Source organism: Chamaea fasciata, unplaced genomic scaffold (assembly GCF_029207755.1).
Source record: "Chamaea fasciata isolate MVZ Bird 193981 ecotype frontalis unplaced genomic scaffold, bChaFas1.0.hap1 SCAF_2, whole genome shotgun sequence".
In the NCBI taxonomy this organism is placed as follows: domain Eukaryota; kingdom Metazoa; phylum Chordata; class Aves; order Passeriformes; family Sylviidae; genus Chamaea; species Chamaea fasciata.
In genome coordinates, this window is record NW_027094087.1 from 99,014,908 (window position 1) to 99,038,094 (window position 23,187).

The 23,187-nt window shown below is 41.5% G+C and overlaps 1 long non-coding RNA gene across 1 annotated transcript; it reads left to right on the forward strand.

Annotated features, from left to right (window-relative positions):
• The first annotated feature begins 17,117 nt into the window (after positions 1 to 17,117).
• Positions 17,118 to 17,605, forward strand: LOC136286086 (uncharacterized). Its single transcript, XR_010719744.1, has 3 exons — positions 17,118 to 17,157; positions 17,312 to 17,381; positions 17,525 to 17,605. It is a non-coding gene; the product is annotated as an uncharacterized lncRNA (long non-coding RNA).
• Positions 17,606 to 23,187: the final 5,582 nt, after the last annotated feature.

Below are 23,187 nucleotides of genomic sequence, written 5' to 3' on the forward strand. Positions count from 1 at the left end.
ATCTGCCAGTGTTTCAGGAATAAATAGTGGAGAAAAGGGCATACCAGGTGGTCACCATGGAGAGAACCACACAGAGAAACTAATTTGGCACTGTGTTTGTGGTTTGAAAATGGCACAGATACAAGATTTCTGGGACAGCACGCATGGCAAAATAGCAACATGGGGCAAGAGATGGAAATTCAGGACTGGAATAGGATGCCTAAGTCCTTTATATGGCCAGAGATTTTGGGTAAAACTCAGTTGTTGCATAAATAATGGACTTTGAAGGAACAATCTATGTCTGCTGATGGGTGAAATGACTCTTATCAATAGTATTTGGATCTGGGTATATAGGTTTCATTCACAACACTCTGGAGTCCCAGATACCTTCCTTTGGAATTACAAGTGAGACCACAAAACTTGTGCCAGTTCAACTGTTAGACGCATTGTTGCTGATGGAAAATTTAATGAAATGTTGTTTGCTTCATAACTTGGCTAGTTTAAGTGCAGGAAAATAGTGCACACCTGAAAAGACTTTTCAAAGTTGTATGACTACATGACTACATTTTGAGTTGCATGACTCAAAATTGTTATAAATGATTAAGAGCCAATCCAAAATCAAAGAATTTATTTCGCAATTTCCAAGATCAAGTTTAAAATGCCACAATAAATCAGGACAACATCGATCGAATGCTGGGTGGACAATGGAACAGCAGCAAGGGTGCCTTCCAATCTTGCCCACAAATGCTGGGTCTCAGTGCATGGTTTTTAAATGGTTTTTCTGCCCGGAGGCAATGTCCATTGAAAAGTCCAAATATTCATGCATTCCTTTATTTCCAAGTGGAGTTTGAAAGGATTTCTTGGTGGAATGAAAAGACGTCCCAAAAATCCTCCCAAGTCTTCTCTTTGGGGTGCTGATTCAATCATCTTCCGGATCGGATCCTCCACCAAGACTGATATCAGATCTTGAGTAGCCGTGAAGTGTGGTCAATCCTTGATGAATGGGCCATCTCCAGACTAGCTTTATCGTTTCTGTTGCAAATTTTGTGGTTTTCACAGCTGAACAATGGACTTTGGAATTTTGGTGATGCCCTCGAGTTGCTTCAGAGAATCCAAATTTTAGTGACAATGTATAATTTTACCACGTACAATATTTTATACGTGAATTTATACACTGCATCTATTACAAAATTAACTTGCAATTCTTTTGGTTCATGTGAGACTTACAGATTTACAGTTCCTCTCATCACATCCCATCACATCCCATCACATCACGTCACCGTTGGCCTCTCTGAGGACTGCAAAGACTACTGCAATAATGAAGAATATAATTGCAGGAAGAAGAGAGATTTCTGAAACTAGTGGGGTAGCTTACTGTTTTTTTCCCAGCCTTCTTTGCTTTGAAAATACTATTTAACATAATACTACAAGACCAGACACGGCCATGAAACTGTCCTGCCAGTTTTAGCTTTTAGCAAGGTGAGTAGCTTGCAGAATCACAGGCTGATTTGCTTCTGTCTTTAGCTGAGCAGTAGATATGGCCTGTGCTTCTCAGCTTCAGGCCTGTCACGTGATTCTGCTGAAACTTTTAAGGTGATGCTGTTTCATAGGCATTTTTAGACTAACACTTTCCCTTCACTTTATTAAATCCTGTGATGCTACTAAGTCAGTGGTAATCTTTATTCTCAAAAATAATATCTTTGCAATTGAAATTTATTTGAATATTTTGAATCACATTCAGTGGAACTTGCTCCTGCTGATCTTCAAATTATGCAAATAGCCTTCATGCGAGGTGTTTCAATAGTTTGTAAGCCATTTTTGCACCATAAACTTTGTGTCATCAGGCAGCTTTCTGAAGCATTTCTTGTTGACAGAAATAACAGGTTTTGTCTATAACAAAACAGAGCTATTGTAGAAAGGATGTATCGCTACACTGAAATACAGGGCACAGAGCAAATGATCTTTCTTCTGATATGTCTCTTTATATAACCAGCATTGTCATGACAACTGCAGAGCAGGGTTGGATTTTCAGTAGCAGATGCATGACTAAGGGCCCTTGTCTTATTGATGAACACGTCTGCAATCCTCACCCTCTCAGTGACAGAAAACACAAATAACCATCCCACACATTTTGTTCCTACTCACAGAACTTTCTGTGTAAATGGCACATTACTTCTAAACAGGGAAAACTTGATTCTGCCAGCACTTTGCACTTTGGAGCCAAAGCAGCTTTGCAGACCATACATGGATGCAGGAACGGCAATTGAGGGAGGAGCACAGGAACTGCTCACAACTTGCCTTCTGTAATAAAGCAGGTACCCCAATGCATGCCACTGATGAAGGAACCTACCATTTCTTTAGGTTCCTGATGAGTTACTCCAATTTTTAGGTGATACCTTGCAGTGAGAATGTGAATAAAACAATAGATGTAGTAAGTTACAGAAATAAAAGCCTGGAAATTTAGGTGCTTTCTTCATCTCAAGGAATGAGCTTATTCCTAGTGCCTGCAAACTTGATGTCTCAGATGTGTCACTTTAAGGCTGCAGGCAATATACCTTCCTCACTTTCACTGCTACTTTAATCAATGTTTTATTGATGGCTGTGAGATGATACCCCCAAGAAAAGAAGCACAAAGGGGAACCAGCATTAGCCAGTGATAGAGAAGGAAACTAAGAGTGAGCTTATGCTGCATTTAACTGAGCTACTGTGATGTCCTGCTTTAGTGGACAGTAGAGTGCTTTGACAAAGGGCTGAGTGAAACGGTGAGTTTGTAAGCTCATAAGGTAGCTACAATTCAGATTTATGGTGAACTCACATTAGTAGCCACCACTCTGGTAGGGTCTCACAAATTCCCTTGGACTCAGATTCATAAAATTGCTTGCGTTAGAAGAGACCTTATAGATCATCTCATTCCAACCCTCTTGACATCCCCAGTCGACATCAGGATAAGCAGCATATACATTGAATACAATTTAAAAGGCTAGGCAACACCTGGGTCAGAAGCAAAACTGTAAATAGCTGAATATCACTACACACCACCAAGTACATAATATTACATACCTCAGAACAGGACCGGTAATCTTTGGGAGCTTTGTCAAATGAACCACTGATTATGTGAAAAAACACAGAAGCAAGAAAGCATGGACAATGAAGTTAACTAGTTGCTAACTAGTTCTTTCTTTTATTTTGCAATTATCCAGTGCTGCAGTGCAAAATCCAGCTCTGTCCTCACTGCCAAGAAGCTGAGCTTGAAATAGAGGAATAGCTTTCTATAATATTCACTGTGCAGGCAAGGGAACTTAAATAGTCAGAGTGTATTAAGGCCATCTCTCATTACAGGGTTTGTTGACACTGGGTCCCCATCAAAAAGAGCTCTATTATTCTGTGGTGCATGGCCTGTTGTAGTAGAAGGCAGTGTTCTTGGTTCCTGTGTTATACAGGCAAAAACACAAGCTCAGAAATTAATACCAGTCAATTATCCCACAAAGCCACTTTCTGTTTCCCTGTTTCCTGCTAACATATGCAATATTGCAATATAACACTGATGATTCCTGTCCTAGAATCCTTTTGAATAGCAGTCTAGGGACTTTTAAAACACCTAGCCACTGCTGACCCTCACCTGTCGCTGCCTGTAACTTTGCTGTGGTTGTGTTAGTTTGAGCATTTTGCTGTTTCATATTTCCTTGCTGTTGGTTTGCAGGCAGTAACTGGGAACTTAGGACTGCTGCAACATACTTCATATGAGTTGACCAACTCAGCTTTTGGTCTTAGCAAGCACAGGTGCCTGCATGTTAGTTTCCTTTAACAATCAACAGAGAGAAAATAGGCATCTCTTGCTCTCCACAGACTGTGAAGGGAGCTAAGCTGTGTGTATCTCTGCCCAGGCAGGTATTGTATCTTCTATCAGAATGAGTTCTGCTTTTTATGAATGCATCCAATGAACATTTCTGGCTGGAAAGCATTAGCTTAAATAATTACATGAAGCACAGAGCTGGAGTAAGTGTGCTAGGAACCAGAACCTTTCTGGGCCTATCTGGCTATGAGGCCCACACAAGGAGAATCTTTCATGAAAACTCATAAGGATGACACCTGAAGCACCAAAATCAGGAACAGAGCCATCTCTATTCTAAGCAGAGTTTTAGTTTCCCCCAGTTTACACAGATTTAATGAATCTTGAACTTTGTGCGAACCCTCCAGGTACAAGTGCCAATCACAGCTTAGAAGATCCCAGGGCATCTTAGCATATTATATCTGGCAGAATGGAATAGCTTTGAGATCATTTATATTGTCATGTTGACTTATTTACCTGTCATAAACACTGAAAGGAGATCTTTTTATGTTTAGATCTTTTAAAAAAATCTCCAATATCCCTCTTAGAAATGTACACAAATGAATTTCAGATATACTGTCTGGGAACACTGCAAAGTAAAACATTTGCCCACTTCAGGAAAGTAGCAACAAGCTTTTCAGGGTTTGAAAAGCTCCAGGTTAGGGATACACATGTCAGATGTGTGGTCTTTACAAAAAATGGAATGAGCCGACTTTTCCCCACCTTTCTGACTGGCCTGGCAAGGCCTCTAACAGGACATAAAATGCCAAACACTGTCTGAGGAGCCACCGGATAGCTTTTTACTCAGGCAGCAATTTCTTAAGAAGTCCTTTGCCTTTTGTGCATTGCTTTGAGTTGCTTCCCTTTGTTGATCAACCATCACCACCCTTGATGCTTTACTAATACCCTGCTGGGGAAACCATGTATCAGACAGATTTCAAATGTGGATGGATCCAGGTGGCTACAGTCAGACAAAACAGAAGCTTATGGCCACCCTGCGGTGTTGAAATGTAATTAAAAGGGTTCCTGCCCTGCTATCTGTTTTCAGAGTTGCTGTTGGGAGAACACAGGGCAGGGGACCACACTGTGCCAGGATGCTGTGATCACTACTTCGGCTCCACGCTGCTTGAGATGACAGAAGGCAGCAAATCACAAGTCAGCAGGGCACTGAAAAGCTCCTGTGACTGCTTTCTGTTTGTATTATGTTGTAATAAGGGCAAACGTGGACCCTTTGGTCCACCCTGTCACCATGGGAAGGAAATAAAAAGGGAATTTCTCATTCTGGAAATCATTGTGGTTTGCTTTTAGCCCCCACAAATGATAAAATGGTCACACCCTGCTGCCCAGGGCCTGTGTGGGAGAGATATAAAAGTTTCTTTCAACAAATTGGCTATAATTAGAGATTTTCCTTAATTTATGTAGCTCTTGGATGACAAATATGAAAACTATGGGCATGGGATTTCATCTGCAGTAGGAATTGCAGGTATTGCTTGTGCAGTGATTCACAGGGAAAAAGACATTCCAGTGTGCCAACACTGCCAATATGCAATTAACAGGACAAATTATGTATACAGGTTTGAAAGTAGAGTCAGTCATGCTAAAATCTGCTCTTACATGCCTTATTATCTCCTTCCCCTCCCAACCATCTTCTTTTCTTCAATTTTACTAAGAACTCCATTAGCATAGAAAACCACTGATAGAAGCATAACTTGGAACGAGACTGGAACTTGTTGTGGGATTTTATGGAAATCTATGGGTTTACACTAAGGAGTGCTTCAAAAAGGACTCAATTCTACCATCTTTCCTCTGACTGAATTGGCTGGGGTTTCTTTGTAAATTTATGAACAAGAACTCTAAAATGCTCTGACACTTTCTGATAAATGACGCTGCTGCTGCTCATCAAATGAGCCTTAGGAGGTCAGTTACACATCGGGAGCTCAGTTGAGGAGTGTTTTCTGCCTTAATGGAAAACAGCTGCAGAGGCAAACCTGCCAAAGCTGAGTAGGGTATCAGCAAATCTGCACTATATAGGGTAATTACTAACTTCTGGAGGAAGACAACAAATACAAAACCCCTTCCTTAAATGTCTCCAGGGCCTCAAAGAAAATTATGTAAATCTAAAAGCTGATGACTGGCGATTCCAATACAAACCTCCTCTAGCAAGAGCCCAGTAGGGAAAAGAGGAAATGGTTTCTCAGGTGTGAGGCCATGGGATATGTGAGAATATTTATCTATACCATGGAAATACATGCCAGCTGTGAACTCTCCCAACGAGCCCCACACTGAGTACGGCAGCTCTGTTTCTGAAGCATTAACCTCAAGCAGGGAAACAGCAGGAAATACATTGTCGTTATGTGATCAAAACTTAATCAGCTATGGCTAGCACTTGGTGCTTCTCTGCCTGTGTCTGTGAATGTGTTTGTGCCAGCTGCAGCAGTCCTGGAGGAGCCCAGTAGTGGGAGTCACTCCAGTCGGTTTGGCCAGTGCTTCTAGCCAAAGTGAAAGATGTGGTGAGCTGTAACAGTGGGGAACACCAGCTGGAGCACCAAACTACACCTGTGAGTAATTCAGAGACACCATTTCAAGCAACAGCAAGGTGAAAGAAAACTTGTTGGAACAAGGCCAGACTCACTAAGCTAAATCAGAGGCATGAAACACCTCTCCTATGAAGACAGGCTGAGAGAGTTGGGGCTGTTCAGCCTTGAGGAGGCTGTGGGGATATCTTATGGCACTTTTCAGTACCTAAACAGGCTTACAAGGATGCTGGAGAGGAACTTTTCTCAGGGTCTGTAGTGCTAGGACAGGGGGGGTTGGCTGTAAACTGAAGGAGGACAGTTTAGATTAGATATTAGCAAGAAATTCTTTACTGTGAAGGTGGTGAGGCAGGAACAGGTTGCCCAGAGAGATTGTGGAGTCCTCCCTCAGGAGCTCTTCAAGACAGGTTGAATGGGGCTCTGAGTAACCTGGTCTAGTGGAAGGTTCTCTCCCCATGGCAGGGGTGTTGAAACTAGATGTCTTTAATGTCCCTTCCAATCCAAATCATTCTATGATTCAACAATTCTATGAGAAGTCTCTCACCTTCATTTATTAGAAGATTTTTACAATCCTCAGTGTGTGAAGCAGACTCTCTTACTCACTAGCTATCCCTTGGCTAGAGATATATGTCAGGACTTTCTTCATTTAAAAGTAATGTCCTGACTCGATGAACATGGTCATGCCATGTGTCATATGATCATGTACTCCTGTTCTGAGACTGGCAGCTCTCCCAGTGGTGCCTTGCCCACTGTGAGCAGCTACACAGGGTGAGCTTGGGGGAAGCTGAGCCCCTCAATGTACCTTGCAGCACATGTAGAACTCCCTTTGTTCTCAGCATTGTATCTCAGGGCTGTTCCGCAAACAACAAAACACCCTAAATTTAAAGGACTTTTCTTACTTTATTCTTCTTTAAGCATGGAGTAACTGTGTGACTGGAGAAACAGTGAATAATAAACCCTTCTCACTGTCTGCCAAGAGAACTATCAGTGGGAGCCAATTTTCTTCACTGTGAAGATTGTTAGTGTTGTCCACCCAAACTTGTCACACCAGCAGCAATACCCTAAAAACATTTAAAACAACTTCTACTGCTGTAAGAATCACAGTCAACCTACAACAAAAGTCAATTGTACATAGTACCTGCCACTGTGACATGTGAGATAGCACCATGGAAAATCACTACTAGTGCCGAACACCAGCACAACCCCTGACTGGGAACAATTGACATGTAATTTTAAAGGCTAAAGTCAAAATATTACTCTGCAGTAATTTCTCAGCATAAAACATGAAGTCAATTCCAGATAATTATTGCCTCAGGATAAGCTGTTCAAAAGTATCAGAAAAATAATGCAAAAACACGTTTGTTCCAGTGAAAATGATAAAAATTTGCAAATTCATCTGTAACACCTGGAGTTTTAAATAAGAAAATACAGATACATCAGTACTTGCAATCTCCTGCTCCATTTGCCTCATACCTCTTACAAATTGCTAATAGCTTCCCTTGTCTGGTAACAGTAGCTCATAACCTGTGTAATCAATATTGGCCTATAGGTTCCTCAGTGCAAAAGTACAATGTTCAGCAAGATACTGTCTGGAAGTCTGCTTATTTTCATACATTATCATCTAGCTGTTTCAAATTTATAAGATGTCATCTGAAAGAGAACTCTGTTTCCTATTGAACAAATGTCTGTGGACCGATTGCCATGGAATTTGGTCCCATTTAATTTGAAATAGAAACCTTCTCTGCAACTGGCAGGCATACCTAGGAGTTCATGATTTTTTTACAATGGTTTTATAGAGATTGGATTTAGTTAATGAAAATTCTTAAACTAATTTTGAGTAAGGGGATAAATATTTTATATTGCTTGATGGATGGTCACTCCTCTTGACAAGTGTGTTTTGTTTTCCCACTACTGTTAGCTTTTAATATTCAGTTGCAGACATTCAGGCCAGCTAAGCTGATGCCCCACAGGAAGAAAAATCAGGAATATATTCAAGTATATTCCAAGTACAGTTTTGTTTCATTGCTTATATATGCCAGTCCTGGAATAAAGGACATTCAAGAGATGCTTCCCGAACTCAGCTCTGACTCAAAAATGACCACAGGGCAGAGACCAGGCTCTGCATCTCCATCATCCCCGAACAGCCACAGTCTGTATATAGGAAATTGCTTTTTAAAAAAATCCAGAACCTAAGGTTCCAACACTGTCTAGCATATCTTTCTATTTCTCCCTGTAAAACCATGGTTGCTAGTACTATCTGGTGTTACAGGCAATAATCAAGTGCTTAAAACTGTGCCTCTGGTCTGTTGTTTGGTTGATTTCAGAGTCACCAAACAGCAAGTTTGTGGGATTGACATCTGTGCAAAGAAATTTCTGTTCTCTCTTTTAGAAACTGATTCTGAGAGAATTTAGCTTAGTGAAAAATTTTTTCCCCCTTGTTTCTTCCTCTACAATTTGATGCTGCTAATTGAGGTTTGTCCAAAAAAGCAATGTGGTTATTTATGTAAAGGCTAGGTGATAGGTACCAGAAGTACAACTTTCTTCTCAGAAATGAGAAATGACGATTTGATCTGTGTGCTCTGGCTGTCATTACTCAGCATCAAGATGTGGTGCAGCAGATGTTGAGTGTGCAGGAGCACTTTCAGGCACCCCACTCTGCAGATTGACTGTAATCTCCTACATGAAGCTACTTCACATCTCCTCTGAAAAACTGACAGGGAAGTGAATGAGAAAAGAACCCAGTCATTTCAGATCTTGGGTACAGTGCTGAAGCAAGCTCTTGAATAGTCTGCGTATTCTCTTTGTGCTTTCAAGTGGTATCTCAAACAGAAGGAAAGACAGGTAATTCTGGAGGACAATGCTCAGAAGTGCATAAACAGGCTGATGCACAGTGATTGAAGACTGCCTGCTGACTTTGCAGCCCAAAGGAGGATCCAGTGCCCAGGAGACCATTGGTCTTTCCTCTGAAACTGTAAGACTCTGCTGCCCTCTCTGACACTTTTTTTTTTTTTTTCTCAGGAATTCAGATAAGGAAGGAAAATTTGCTTTCACTTTGGCTCTGTGTGAGCAATCGCCCCTTTTCCTTTACACAAAATGTTTGCTTCAGCCAAGATATGAAGGACTGTCATTTCATGTCCATATCAAGTGAAGTATCATGGAAAACTTTTTATACATTTTGTTTATTATTGCTGGGGCACGAACATACCAAGTCTCCACATTTATGTATTGTTCATTGCTTTTCTATTTCATTAGTAATAGGAACTGATTTGAATGCAAATAGAACTAGAGACAGCAATTTCATAAGGCTAATATCCATCAGGGTAAAGAAAAGCTAATTCATCAAGAAATTTTGCTTTTTCTAGAAGCTGAATCTGTTTTATTTCCTTAACCCTTTCCTGATAGCTGCAGGATTTTTTTCCAGTATAGATTAAGTTAGCAAATTGGTCAAGGCCCCAAATGCATTGCAGGTCATTCAGGTTCCCCTGCCCACCCCTGTGTGGAATCCTGGTTTAGAGGGCAATTTCCTCATGGTGCCAGACCCAACATCACCAGTGCCTCCAGGAGTCTCTCTATGCACCCATCGGTCAGCATTGTCCTCCCAAAGCAAAGCACTCCCTGCAGATGGCTTCAGCCAACCTACAGGTACTCCTTCTGCACTTTTACTGAGTGCAGATCAGGAGTGGAAGCTGCACCACTGAAACAGAATAGAAAAGCAAGGAAACATTGCTATGAATCCATATCAGGGATTAACTGGGTTTCTGTGTTACTTGAGCATAATGTGAAACCAAAATAAGCATGTTTCATTCATGGTATGGTATAAAGCTCTCACTCTAGTTCTCCCAGACCTCTGTTCCTTTCACACATAATTAAGAGACAGACAGAACTGCTGCAAAATCTAAACCAGCCCGATTATAAAATCCAACACCTGAATGAGTTTCTGGACAAAGCCTGGATCCTTAAATGTATGAAGGCACTCAGTCTGGCATTTGAGTACTTACATTTTTTTCTAGGCATCGAGTAAATTTGGGCTTCAGAATAACTTTTCAGTTTGGCAGCATACTGCTCTTTTTGGGTACTTTAAAGTTTCTTCTGTGATAGAAATATTGAATTTTCTTGACAAAACAATGCAATAAGTCATATAGAATGCATTTGATTATGCACCCCACAGTTTTAAGGTTTGTAATTTTATTTGGTTATGCTTATAATCCAAAATAGCCATGACTTCTTCAGACCCTATGGCCCAAATCATCTTAAGGAAACTAAATAGGTCATATTAAAATACTAAGGATAATTATTCTAATCAGAAAATAAGTGGCCACTTCTTTTTCTGTCCTCAATGGTTCACAGAGAAAATCATGTCAGGGTGGCAAACCATATGCAGATAGATTGAAAGCAGTGCACATTTGGGTATGATCCCTACTGATGGTATCATTTGAGCCATGGAATGTCATTTGGGAGACTGTGCAACACTTTCCAATAAAGCCACCAAAGATACTATTGACATAGTTAATGAACCTTCTGAAAATATTAAAAAGAATGTAAATATATATATGCAAAAATAAGCACTTTAATGGAACTGATAAAATGACCATGATGAAGAAATACTTTTACTTGTTTGCAACAAAATGACGTTGTTGAAATGAAATGAGAAAATCAATGTATGCATTAAGCTTTTCATGAAACTTGATGTGTTTTCCTGAAAAGTCTTTCTTCCAGCAAAATAACCCCTTCTAATGAAAAAAAACCCCACAAACATGCCATGAGATTTTTGCATCACTTCTCATTTTGGGCTTATAGTTCTCAGATGATTTTGAAAATTTCACTTGTCTTGTTCTATTACAGATTTTTTTTTTTTTACTCCAAAAGATAAAGAGAAAATACTTTCTCCTTTCTCATTAAACAAATGTTTAAAATACATTGGGAGGTTTAACTGAAGAAAGAAATCAGGAGGAGGATTATGCAGGTTGTGTACGTGCTATGCAGTAATTAGCAAAGTGACACATGACAAATGTCTGCTATGAAAAAGTCAGGTGACAAATTCTTGTGAATTTTATTTGTAGTTCCTTACAGATGAAGAAATTTATTTGCTTCCCATAGCCAAAATATCCAGGTTTGCCAATAACCATTTAAATCTTCAGTTGCAGAAATCTTCCTAGTGTTGAGTCAATACCAAATTTTCAAGTCATCCAAACCTGAGAGAGACTTGATCAAGTCTGTCTGGTAATTCCAGACCTATAGTGGGTGACTCCAAGCTTAATGGAGAATCTCATATTTACCTGCTGCTTGTCCACTGACTCTAGCGTTGTTTTGTAGGGTCCAATGACTTTTGTTATTGACACTAATCCTGTCTTAGTTAGTTTGCAGTGGAAGAGTTTTGAGGAAAGAAAATTCATTCTTTTAATTGAAATATTCTATAATGGCTACTGCAATGCCTTTGGCAGGACACCTGTGGAAGTAGACTTTGGGATTGTGAAGTAGAGCTTTAATGACTTCACTAAAGATATGTTCTTAGCACTGCTCTCATTGTTCCTGAAGCATAGCAAAATTCATGCAGTACAACATGGAAGCTTTGAAACTTTTGTGCTGGTAGAGACTGGAAAATAACCTGATTTCTCTAAAAGTAGATCTGGGCTTGTGGCCAAAATAAAACAAGTAGTGAAGTCTTTGAAAACTTGAAAAGGAGCTAAAATCAACAGCTGGATCATCAGCTGGTGCAAACAAGAATAGAATGATGAAGGCTGACAAGCTCACTTTGTAGTCAGAGGTAATTCCCTTTTTATAGCTGCCTTTATTCTGAAATGATCTGCTTAAAATGGTCAAACAGCAGACCATAAGGGTGAGAAACTCCATCAGCACTCAACTAATTGTCAGTTCTTGCCTGTGAATCCTACTTGTCTGTGCAGCAGTCTGCCTAGCTTTTAATCACTTAAGCACACTGTGATCTGTGTTTGTAACCATTTTCCTCTGCAAAATAGCAAAAAATCTGGTTTTGAGAGCAAGCTAATAAAGTCACTTGTAAACAAGAGCAGTGAATGCTAAATATCAGTTTCTTAATTACATTACAAATTAAGAATATTTTGAAAGCATAAACCCGAGATTTTGTGATTATTGTGGGTTCTTTTCTGTACGTGCACTCATTAAATTTCTGATTCTCTCCTTTTCTTCACTGAAGAAATAGCTTTGGGTTTCCTTTTCCTTTAAGGAACCATCAGTGCCAACATCTCAGAACTGAAGAGCTGCAAAATAGTGGATCGGTACATTCGTGCAGAGGGAGAAACATGTCTATCGTGACACACATTCTAGTTCTAAGCTTTCTGAGCAATAAGAAGGAAGGGAAAAATTCCCTATGCCCATCTTCTTAGTGAGATGTCTGGACACCGAACAATTAATCAGTTCTGGAATTCTTTTCCTCCAGTTATGGCACATGACTGCCTTAGAAAAACCCAGTTACATTTTAATGTAAATAAGAAAGAGTTGAAAAACTTTGAATATGCAACCCAGTGTTATACTCCAGTGTTAGTACACAAATTAATTTTAGAAGTGAGTGAGAGCTTTAAAACTGGAGTTGATGCCAACAATACACGACTCTTGATTGGCATGACATATCTTCCCAATAATCTTCCTGGATTCTTTTTTTTTTTTTTCTTGAAAATTAGGGCAAATATTGGTTATTTGGGTTGTCAAATAGCGTTACATATATTACATAAAAATAGTTTTCTGCTCCAGAGGCATTTCTACAATTCTTTTCAATCAGTATACACACTATTATTCAATGTTTCAAGGAAAAAAAAAAAGTTAAACCTCCCACTTTTTCAATCAAATTCCATCAAACCCAAGCCATCAGCACTCTGCAGTTCATGCAGGACTTCCCATCAGTTTATTAAAGAGGCAGTAAATATTCAGAGCTGTGTCAGGGGTTAGGCTGATGTCACTATCTCTGTCTGAAAGTGATGGAAGGACTGTGTCTGGATATCATTCAAGCCTCAAATATGTCACCTAATTCTGTGGAAAGAAGTTGCACCTCATTTAATTGCCTTGGTGAGCAGTAGCTGGCATGACAGCCAGACCCTGTTCAGAGATGGCATAACCTGATTCTCTTCTACATGTTCTTCACGTCAACATCTTTGTAACTGCTCTCAAGGCAGGAGTAAGGGAGCAGAGAATCTAAGCAGCCTCCTGCCACACCGCAGGGAATTGGAGCAGCTATGGAAACAAGAGCAGCTTAGCAGAAGGAGAATTTACTGGATAGGTTTCTACAATCTCCTTGACATTTTACAGATGCATGGGGAAAATAAGTTAAAAACCACTGAAGTGTTACCACATCTTCTTCTGCATTTATCTGTTGACAGCCTAGTTAGGAATGGGTTTGCACACAATAAATTGACCTTGACAGTATGTTCTTGGTCTTGTTTTTTGGGGCAGCCCTGTTGTGTAAAGCACAGTCCAGCCCTGGGTCCCCCCCTCCAGTTACCTTACAAACCATGTAAATGTTGTCTGATATTTATTAAATAAAAATTAAAATGAAAATTATAATTACAATTAGTACTTCATCTGTGTCAGTTTTAAGAAAACAATTTCTTCCTTTTCTCCACAGATAAATTTGAGAAGCACCAGCTGTCTGGAAAAAAACGCGGTTTCCATGATGTCTTGGGGATGGTTTTTACCGCACATCCATTTTGGTTGTTGTTTTTTTTTCTCTTGTGTCTGGAATGGTCATTGTGGCTCCAAGAGTATTGCAATGTATGAGGGCAAGCCGGGGATCCCGCCAGAGCTGGGGGGTAAGGGCTGCCCGAAACCTGCCATGCCCCACCATGCCACCCCTGTGTGCAGCCCAACCTCAGGACCAGCCAGGGCCAGTGAGCTACGCAGGGGAGTGATCCTCCACCCAGCCCTGCTGGTTTTTCTGCTGCTGCTTCAGGTTTTTTGCTATGCTTTAACTCCAAATCCTTTGTCTGCCTGACCCCCATGGCTCCTGCTAGGCTGTAGAGGTTCTACTACATTTTGTTTGTCACCCTGGATGTGCCTGCCTCTGCTGTTCCAGCCCATTGCTCTAAGGTTCCAGCTGCAGTCCATTCAGTTTCCCGAGTGGCTCTGAGACCGGCTGCCCCTGTGGGTTTGCAAAGGAAAGCCCCTTCTCCACCTCTCTCACCCTCCCGCCATGTCCTTGTGGAGAGAGGTGGCTGATCTCGCCCCACAGCGCCCCCTGCAGCCGTGGGGGAATCATCGCACCCGCCCTGCCCTGCCGGGAGCCACCAGCGCCCCTGCCGGCAGTGACCGGAACTGCACCAAAGGGGAAAGTGCCCGCAGCCCAGAGAAGGCTGTCGCGGGCGTTCTGGTTTTATTTGTGGTTGCTGACGTTGTTGTTTGTTGACCTTGTTATATATATACGTACTCGTAAAGAATTGTTTTTTCCTTTTCCCATATCTTTGTCTGAAAGCTCTGTAATTTCAAAGTTATAATAATTTGGAGGGAAGGGGTTCACATTTTCCTTTTCAAGAGAGGTTCCCACCTTCCTTGGCAGACACCTGTCCTTTAAACCAGGATGTATGATTTCCAGAGCAGAGCTGCAGAAATTCTTGGATAACCTTCAGAGAAACACTCTCCTGAATGCTGATATGAAGCACATTTCCAGACTCAGAGATTTGTCACAAGCATTTGTCAGGCTGCATAATTTGTGGACTAACTATTACATTATTCACCTCTCTTCAACACTGCTGCCACCATCCCTTAACAATGATGAAAAGTGAAAATCCACTGTCATGTCTGTCATAATGTAAATAGATTTATAAAGAAAATAATGCCAGCCGTCGGGAGAGACTTAAATACTTGTTCTCACACTCATCATGAGTGATTAGATTTGGTTTCCTGCCCTTCTTATTCATACTCAATGCTGAAAGAGACCTGAACAATAGTACGAAGTACTTGCCATTTTAAATGCCAAATTCAAAAGACACAGGACTTGATTCTTATGTAGCATTACACATATTCCTTTCTATCAGCATTTATTAGAATCAGAACAAAATATCTTGCAGAAAAATTCATAAAGAAAATTTATAACTTTATGGAATCAATATGAGGTACCAAAAATACTAATTTTTCAGTTGGGTGGGAAATGAAAGTAAGTAGTTCATACTATTGTTTGAGAAACCTGTCTTAATATGTGCAGAGTGTAAGAGAGATGGACAATCCTATATAACAAGTTAAGCTTCTGGTAAGTGGGGACGAAGATATGAAATATATGTATGGCACTTCTGCCAGCTAGGGCTCAGTTCAGGTGCTTAAAAACAAGAACCTAATACTGTTTGAGTTACCTGATGATAGCTTGGTCATGCTCAATTTTAGGTAAGTAGCTTTTAGCTATTAAAGTTATGTAAAAGGTTTTTTACACTTGTAAACACCAGTAATCTGAGACCATGTGAACTTCTGATAAAATTACAAGTATCTATGATAGCTTATGGAAAGAGGGGAGGACTTGTGCCAAAGATCACTAAATCTGATGCATTTTCATGCCACATATAATCAGATTTTAAAATAATTGGATGTGTCACCATATTTTTACTAATTTTTCATATTTCTGTCTAGATGTTTCTACTGAAATTATAGTGTGCTCAAAATCTATATAGAGTGTGGAGGAATATTGCTAGGCTATATTCCCTGTATCTGCACAGCCAGCTTGAAAGGAATTCTTTTTAGGCTCCTGCTTCTGAAGAATGAGGTGCACTATTGATTATGAGCTTCTGAAGTTATCTATTCACTGATCATCCAAACACTAACCAATCAGTGTAGCAAGATGCAGCACCTGAGTGGCTCAGCTCAAAGTTATCAGTGATGGATGGAGAGGGGAGTCACTTTGCTTGTGGTGTTGAGACCAGCCTGACTAAACAACCCTGAAGTTAAACATTCCGAGGATGTGGAACCAGTGTTTCCTGACATAAACTGGCACTGGTAAGGATGCAGAAGATAAAGAAATCAACAAATGGCAATACTGATACTTTATCTAAAGATGCTGAGCTAGAAGCTCCTGAGCTGGCACGGCCAGCCTAGGAGCTGACATATGACTGACATTCAATGACTTTTTACTATAAAGCTGCAGTCTCACTTGTTAACAGTATTTATATGAGCTGTGTTGCTTTGATTAGTATGATGCTAAGCCCAGGTCTGTAAAGCTCGATGAGAAGCATAAGACACTGTCACAGGCCCAGCCCTAACATGTATGCTCTTGGCAGAGCACTTCTCTTGGACTTGCTCATGTTTGTTTGTGCCTTGTAGGAGTCAAGTGCACATATACCGATGAATGGCTCTTCAAGAGAATGTAACAAATCAATGTTTGCACCTTCATTTGCCAATCATACCAAATACTTGCTTTGAGAGACAAATGACTGTGTTTTTCCTGTGGTGCTTTGCTGTGCTTTGTAATGTCCATGTCACACAGCAGGGCTGTAACTGTCAAGAATTTTTTATTCTCATTTCTGCCATCAAAATTCATTAGGAAACATGCAAATTATGGAAGGCAAATTCGAAAATTTCACAGGAAGTGTGAAAAGCCATGGGTTTCTGTAGGACATAAGACAAAGGCTCTGTTACATATACTAAAATTGTTAAATTCTGTTCACTGAAAGGCATTCTGGGAAGGGCCCAGCTGCAGACTCGGTTGAGAGTTGGTTGAGAGTCAGGTGAAGGTCAGTTGAGTGCCGGAGGGTAATGAGGCAGTGATTAATTGGGGAGATTCCAGGATCATATGAACAGGAATGTTAATTGAATCCTGATTGGATGCAGGGACAAGTGAGCAGCGACACTGCAGCTGCAGCAGCCAATGTGTGCCTCTCTCAGTCAGGTTTCAGTTGAGTTCTGTTTAGGTTTAGTTAAGTTCTGTTCAGTTTAAAGTATAAAAAGACTTGGTTTTACTGTTGAAATGATCTTTTTCAGATGTATTATGAGTTCCATGTGTCTTTGTCCCCCATTGCTACAGATTTCAAGGCCATGTCCTGTGTTCTCGTCCCTTCATAAACATTTGAAATGAGATGGACGTACTGCCTTAGGTAAGGATGCTGCTTAAAAATTTGCGAGCTGTGCTGCAGAAGTAATTTACTGAGCTGTCTCTGTAAGCTGTGTGGAAAGAATGAGTCCTGGGCCAAAAGGATATTGAAAGTAACCACAGTTAAATGTATTCTTATGTTCTCAGGTATAATCACCTGGTGGCTATTGCCGAAGGAAGGAAACAACACCTTCTGGCTACAGTTTTTATAAATAATCTCCTACATTTGCTCAGTCACCTAATGAGGCAGGTAAACCAAGAATTCTTTAATATATTGCTTTTGGCCTTTAGTGAGGTAAACAGCAATGGCTTTATTAGTGTGGTTTTGAATCCTTCTCCTGCTTATTAACTTTCCTGAACTTTTCTACTGTATAGGCAATACTCTCTGCTTGAGTTTTATGGGATCAAGGCCCAAGATCAGCTGTGTTTAATGTATTGTTTAAGTATTGAAGTCTGAACTGAATTGTTAGAATAAAATTGTCACTGAGAAGCTGCTCCTTAGCAAGCTTATAAGATATCATGGCTTTAAATATTAGGGCTATAAAGATAGAAGAAACATAACTAGGAGTTGCCAACAGATCCTGGAAAAACTTGACAATGCCTTTCTTTTCCTCTTGGTGAACCAGCGTCCACTCTCCTTCCCATCAATACAGAATGAATAATTGAGGGCAGCAGATAATTCTTACCAGAATTTGCCTGCCATGAATTTCAGATTCATAGTTCATTGTACAGAACAAGCTAAGGGAAGCTGTTCTGAGCTGTATTGTAGTAGGACCTCTGGATGTAAACCCTGTGCCTAGTCAATCAACTTCTTATGTGTCAGACACCTGTACTGAGACTAGAATTAACAAGGCTTCTTTGTATGGAGTATAACCTTCATGCCCTCTCTCATGGACAAAGAAGTGAGCAAACCAAGAAGATCAGTGAGATGACAGGCCCATGGGAGATTTAGATCTCTTATCTCTCAATGCACACATTGTAGTAGAGTATGGCATAGCATGACAAATTCCCTATCTCTGTGCTCACTTTTCTTCATAGTATCTCTACAGGGTCTCCAAGGGACTATTGTCTTACTGTTAGTTAGATTTTCTTCTATAAATTTATATGCTTCCTGCATAATAGGACATTTTCAGTGATGTTTTTCTGTGCAAAAGAAGAGTTCTGAAGAGTTCTTGCAGTGTATTCTTGATTGAAATATAGGCTTATAACCTGCTAGTATTTATGCAAGGACACAAATAAACTAGTAATATTCTGCACATATAAAAACTTTGCTGTGTCAGGACTATAATTCTCATTTGTCTTTCTCATGCGATGTATTTTGTATCTAAAATTTAACAGAGCTCTGAATATGAAAGTGCAGGATAAGATTTTCATGCATGGCACAGGATGAAATAATTCAGAGGTGCTTTGCTCAGTATGATGAAGAGCAGGTTTAGCATTAGTCTCAAATAAAGAGAGGCATTCAGTTTTTTTGCTTTGTGAACAAACCAGAACCCTGTTTCATTAAGTGTACTACAAAAGTTCTAACTTTAGCCATTTAAAAGAGTTTGAGAGTTAATCAAATTAGGCAAATAGCAAGCACTAAAAGCACCAAGTAGTCAGTCAGGAAAATGTAATAATCCTTATTGAAATATAGTGACCTATAAAAGCTGATTCGTCTCAACATTAGGCGTGGGAGACTAAAGCACATAGAATGAATCATCTCTTGCAAACTTCTGTTATGGAGAACATAAAAAATCAGAGTTTACACAGCTTGTGTAAGAGGAAAAAACTGGTTTTTTACAAAGCTGGTTCTAGGCCATCCCTCTCTCATGTAAAGAAGTAAAAGCATCTGTCTGCCTCACCGGGATCATCACCCTGAGCAGTCTGCAGTCTTACCCTAAGAGTGTTTGCTATTGCAAAGGGCAGTGATAGCTATCCCACTCCTAATTCTCGTCCACGTACTAAAACCTGATCCTGAGTTAAAACCCTGGGCCATCAGCAGATAGAAACTTGATGTTATGATATTACCTATTATTTGTATTCATTCTGGACAGTTATGTCATTAAAACAAAATGAAAAGTGATCCCATGGCATCTTCACAGCATATTGAAGGGGGTTGAGTTTTTATTCCTCACTCACACAAGCTTATCCGTAGTAGACTAATCTCATTTTGTTGTTTTCTGACAAATTTTTTACATTGGAGTTTTCTTTATATTAATGCACCTGGTACTGTTCTCCTCTTATTTGAAGTTAATTTCATTTCCTGTTTGCTATGTTTGTCAATTATTAAGACACGAAGCATGGATTTCGGATGCTCATAGGGCTGCTTGCTTCAACTTGATGTTTGGTCACATCTGGTTACACTGTATCGATTTTAGGAGAGTTTTTCATAAAATGTGGTAAGGCTATTGGAAAATAAGTCTTTAAATAAGAGGTTGAAAACCTGTTTAACAAACTAAAATCCAAATCATATAGACTGTATTCTGCATATTCCCTCTGTCTTTTGAATATGCTGTTTATCATGCTTCACTGTGGGGTAATAGGTACATGTATGTATTCAACAATCAGTTCATTCAATTTGCAAATTTTGAAAAATCTATTCTGCTGAGTAAAATTGCTGATCAATTTGATTGCAAGGTTGCAGAGACAATGGCTGTATATTACAGCTGTGATGGTAACAGCAGTGACAGACAAAGTCACTGGGTCACTCCTATGCCTAAAGTGACATGAATGGAACAAAATTATACACACCTCAGACAGAATGGCCCTCCAAGGAGTAACAACTGTTAAAATCAGTGTGAATCTTCCATCGTTAGGGCATCTGCAGATGGCACTGTTATGTGTCAAAGACATTTATTTTGATGCGAAAGCTCCTTGTTGGTATCTGGTGTGGTTAAATATGTTAAGTGAGAGGAGCTCAGCAAGATCAAAAAGGGGCAGTTGTTATTGCAATGATCTGTGGGAGTGAAAAATGAACCTGTTCCTGACCAAACCCTCAGATAAGTCTAAAACAGGAAATTCAAACTTCTCAGCATTCCTCAGAAAATGCCTCCGTCATTGAAAAGGAGAAATAAAATGTCAGTTTTCATGAATTTTTATTATTGACCTTATGGAAGGGGATTGAGAAGTGGCAGAAGCAGAGGAGACAAAGAATGATGTTCCCTTCTTAACTGAAAGGCAAGGGTCACTGCAGAATTCGTGTACACAGCTGCCATCCCAGCACCTCGGCTGAAGCATGTGGGAGGTGTACTGGCAGGAATTTGGCATGTCAGCTGGAGCGCTTCGATGGAAATGCTCTGGGGTATTTGTCAACCCATCTTGTCCTTAGAAAGGCTGCAGACATCCACGGTCTGTTATAGCAGAGACAGACTTGAAGAGAGAGACTGACCTTGAAAAGTTAGCTATAGGAATGGTGGCTTTATCAGCCATCCCTGCCAGGGAGCGCATAGCAGAAGGTATATTGGCAGTCATTTTTACAGATGGGCATCAGCTGCCGGAAACTGTCCGTTATTTCTTCCTCATCATCATCTTCATCATCTTCATCTTCTTCTTCTCCTCCTTCTCCTTCTCCTTCTCCTCCTCCTTCTCCTTTTCTACTACTATTTCTTCTACTTCCTAATCTTCTTCCTCGTACTCTTGTTTTTATTATTCTAACTTATTATTCTTATGGCTATTTTTGTCCTATTAATAATATTTACTGCTGCTATTTCTTCTTATTCTTATTCTATGTCCTATGTCCTATGTCCTATGTCCTATGTCCTATGTCCTATGTCCTATGTCCTATGTCCTATGTCCTATTCTTCTTCTTCTTTTCTATTGTTTCCAGGCACAGGCAGATGGTGCGGCTCCCTCAGGATGCTGGGCTGTGCCATCCAGGCTCTGCGGGGCTGGCGCTGGCAGCGGGCGTCAGTCCTCGGGCTCTGAGGGCATGCAGGGCCAAGGGCAGCAGAACAGGTTGATCACCGCCCGCAGCACGTGCCTGGCGCGGGATGGACGCTTCTTGGGGGGACCCTTGGCTGACATCTGGGAAGACGAGGAGCTGGAGCAGCTCTGCAGGGCAGGGACTGGGCGGTGGGGAGGCCAGGCACTGAAGGGCACTTGAGGGCATGGCTCACATGCCTGGTGCTCAACCCAGGCCTCCCGAGGCACAGCAACTAGGAGCCCATCCTCTGCAAAATGTCCCAGTCTTTGCTGCCTGTCTTCTTGTTCAGACAGCTCGAGGACACTCAGTTCATCCCAGTCATCCTCCTCCTGCAGCAAGGGCTTGACCCCAGGGCTCTGGACACTCACGTGTTCCCAGTTGTCCCGAGCGAGCTCATTGTCACTATCATCTTCCCAGTTGGACTGGACAGATGGTGTGTTACCATTCCCTTTGGAGAAGTCTTGGCCCACGGAGTCTTCCTCTACAGAAAGCTCTTAGACGATAGATTCTTCCCAGTCAGATGGTTCTTTGTAGCCTTCAACACCTCCGAAGGAACACAGGCCTGCCTCGCTGTATTCTTCCCAGTCAGAAAGTTGTTGCTCTTGTGGCCAGCTGGGAGAGGGGCTGGCTGGCTGGGAGACGGGGCTGGCCTGGTTCTCCTCCATCTCACACGTCTGCTGTCGCAGAGGGATGCCGGGAGCTGCTTTGTCCTGAGACAGCTGCTCTCCTGACACTGGGCACGCCAGGGTTCTACACCCCTTAGACACCCGTCTGGCAGGGTGGGGCCCTGCCATGTCACAAAGGCCTCTGGGCACCACAACCTTCTGTATCACCAAGGGCCCTGACACAGAAGGCTCCTGTGTCCCAAAGGGCCACCCCCAGCACCCATTCCACAACTGATTCCACTGGAAGTGGCCTGGAGCAGCCCCCAGCCTTGGGGACTTGTAGCCCCTGATGTGCCCAGAGCCCTGTCAGGCCTTGGGCACGGCCCCACACAACAGCCTGAGCCCTACACTGCAGAGCCCTGGCTTTGGAGGGTGGGGCACCAGCCATGGGCCAGACAGACACAGCCCGGCAGCTGTGGGCACTGGCTCCATGTCCAGGTGCAGGCTGAGGGCCAGGGGTGCCCTCAGGCTCTCCCTCCATGCTGGGAGCGGAAGGGGGTGTGGGTGAGCAGCTGGGAGCACAGCACTGGGGTTGCACTGCCTGTTAGCAATAACAACACAGCAGCTTCATCCTGCACTTGGAGCACCTCTTGGCATGGTGTGGGGGTTTGTTCTGCCTCTGCTGGCGCTAGGAGAACACCTGGGTAGAGAGGAACACTGAGCACCAAGACACTAGAAGTGCCTCTTGTTCTCACTTCCCTATGTCCTTGCCACAACGAGAGCTGGCTGTGAATGTGGAGGGAAGAAAGAAGATGCCCACTGAATGAAGCACCAGATTTTGGTACCGAGTGGGAAAGCTATATGTAGGCTGGAACATACCATGGAGTAAACTGTGGAGGCCAGGAAATAGAGATGGAACATTTCAGTCCTCTTAATTTGATACTGAAAGCTACACGAAGAAACAAAAGCAGTCTTGGCAAAATGTGAGATGCTGTGATTGTGTTTGTTGTGAGACAAAGGAAGGAGAGACAAGAACAAGCATACAGGTGCATAATTTGTGATGCTTAAGCCCTGAATGCCAGCTGCAACTTGCCTGGTACCAATGGCTCACTGAGTACAACACCAAAATGCAGTTGTCTCACTGAGATGCCTTGGTGTCTTCCATCCTACACATGCTTCTCTTTCTCCATTGCACAATGAAGAAGTGAGAAGCATACACTGGTCTCAAGACTCGTGTTTTGTTGACAACATAGCCTTACAGGAAGCTCCAAAACTAACTGCGGAGAAATTTACTTTCCCTG